The 2399-nt window shown below is 37.1% G+C and overlaps 1 protein-coding gene across 9 annotated transcripts in view; it reads right to left on the bottom strand.

Annotated features, from left to right (window-relative positions):
• Positions 1-2399, bottom strand: part of foi (fear-of-intimacy) — a 39882-nt gene that overhangs the window by 1759 nt on the left and 35724 nt on the right. For 8 of the 9 annotated variants that reach the window (XR_001342883.3, XR_010844966.1, XR_010844967.1 and 5 more), the window contains one exon: positions 1-537. The gene's annotated coding sequence lies outside the window, so the exon portion shown is untranslated. The remainder of the gene's footprint in view (positions 538-2399) is intronic. The other variant, XR_010844965.1, reaches the window with a different exon arrangement.

The following is a 2399-nucleotide window of genomic DNA, read 5'->3' as shown; positions in this document are numbered from 1 at the left end:
TACTTTTATTAATTTTCTTTTTTTTTAATGTTTCATTAAGAGTAAGTATAGGAACTCACAGCCTTTTATTTTATCTAATCAAATTCACTTACACATGTTCAAAAATATTTCGCCCCTTCCCCATTCATTTTAATATATAATATATATATATTTTATAACATTAAGATGAGATATAGTTTATATTAAACTAAGAATCTCTTCACTAAACAGTAAAAATATAAATGAGACGAATTGCATGAATATTTCCATAAACCAGCAGTCTTTCCGATTGATGACAAAATATAATATACATGTATATTGAACTAAAATAAAATTAGCAGACTATTAGAGAATTCACATCAGTACTCAGGCATGGAAGACAAAAATAAAAACAAATGTTTTAAATTTCAAAATATCACTAAATTAACAAGAAAAAAGAAAAGTAACTTGAAAGAATTATAGAAAATTAAATACAATTTTAATGAGTAACTGATGAAACTCAACTTTAACAAGCCTAAATATTACGCTTAATCCATGGGCCACTCCAACTATTGAAATCTGAAAAAAAATAAATAAATAAATTAATGCTGGAATTTCAAAATGTATCTTAGCCAGAGATGGGCAAAAATTAGCTTTTGTTGAAACGAATATTTAATTTTTTTAGATATCTAATAATCTAATCTGTTGAAGGCTCTAACAAAGCTAATACACCTCATTCATATTGCAAGGGCAAGAGCTACCACAAGATCTTAAGACAGCATTTCGTACATCTATATATAACGAAAAGGACAGGAATGAATGCCGAAATTATAGAGGCATCTGTATTCACAGTTCCATATCAAGGATAATTCCAAGAATTCTGAAAAGTAAATTAGAAGAGGAGTTTGTTATCCCAGAGGAACAGTTTGGCTTAACTGCAGCCAGCATATTCGTCCTTATGCAGCTCATAGAAAAATAAATGGAGTAAGGGGGAGCTGTGCACATTTATATAGACCAAGAACAGGCTTATTTATTTATTTATTTTTTGGCCAAGACTCCCATTGGAGTCCTATACTGCCTAACCATGGTTGGGGGTCAAAGTTCTTCATTTTGTGGGACCGCCACTCAATGAAAAAAGTCAACGTCCCAGGCCGGATTCGAACCGGCACCGCCAATAGACATCAAATTGGTAAGACTGTGTCTTAACCACTGAGCTATGGGCGGCCCAAGAACAGGCTTATGACAGTGTACCAAGGCATAAGATGTGAGAATCTCTTAAGAGTGCGGCTATTAGTATTGTCTTAATAAATGCAGTTAGGAGTCTGTACAGAGAAGATGAGTAAAGAGTGAAGCTTGGCTCTTTCTTGTCTGAGCCTTTTTCTGCATCTAAGGGTCTTAAGCAGGGATGCAGTATATCCCAAACCCTGTTAAAAATTTATTTACAACAGGCAGTAAAGGAGTGGAGCGTGCAATAGGAAGGGAAAGGCATTGACATCGACGGAAATACGCTGTTCTCCCTTTTCTTTGTCGACGACCAAGCAGTGGTCACAAACACCAGAGATGGCCTGGAATAAGTGCCGAAGGCCCTGAAAAAAAAAAAAGAATACAGCCTGTGGGGTCAACAAATACATTTTAATAAGACCAAATACCTGCCAGTAAACTGCAAAGAGGCCGCAGACTTTCAGATTAATGGAAGTATATGTAAGACAGTAGACCCCTTCAAATACCTGGGCCTGGGGTCAACAATAGACAACAATGGACAACAAAAGGCACACTTTTAGAAGTATTGTAACTATGCTGCAAAAACAAAGACACTTAACCCAGGACTCTATTCTAAACTACAAGCGGCATAGATGGATTTCTGGAGGAGATGCCTAAGGATTACTCGCCTGGATAAAGTCAGGAATGAGATTAGGAGCAGGCTAGGGGTGACCGAAAGAGTTCTGGAGAGGATTGGAAGGAGCAGATTGCAATGGTATGGGTACTATCAGCGGATACCAGAACGTAGATGGCCGAAGAGACTTCTGCTATAGGAACAACCAGGAAGAAGAAGGAAAGACCCTGAACCCGGTGGAAGGACTGAGTGGAGGAGGAAATGGCCGGCAGAAGACTTGAGGAGGAAGACTGGTAGGATAGAGAGACGTGGAGGGGCACTCTGACTTAACCAGGCAACCCATTGAGGAATAAAACATGCAAAAGTAGAAGTAAGAGAAACGAATATCTAAAATTGCCATGGATACGACCCTTATTCATGAATGAACCATTAATACATAAATATCGTATCCATAGTTTCAACTATAGCTAATTTTTATCCAACTCGGATCTTAGATGTTACAAAATCTTTCAATAATCGTAAAAAAAGTTTGAGGTGTAGATAGTTGACCGTAGATTAATGCTTGAAGAAGTTGTTCCCAGAATCAAACTGTCGCCTTCACAAAACC

This window comes from Halyomorpha halys, unplaced genomic scaffold (assembly GCF_000696795.3).
Source record: "Halyomorpha halys isolate HHAL.00 unplaced genomic scaffold, Hhal_1.1 Scaffold171.1, whole genome shotgun sequence".
In the NCBI taxonomy this organism is placed as follows: domain Eukaryota; kingdom Metazoa; phylum Arthropoda; class Insecta; order Hemiptera; family Pentatomidae; genus Halyomorpha; species Halyomorpha halys.
This window is presented reverse-complemented; position numbering and strand designations above follow the sequence as displayed.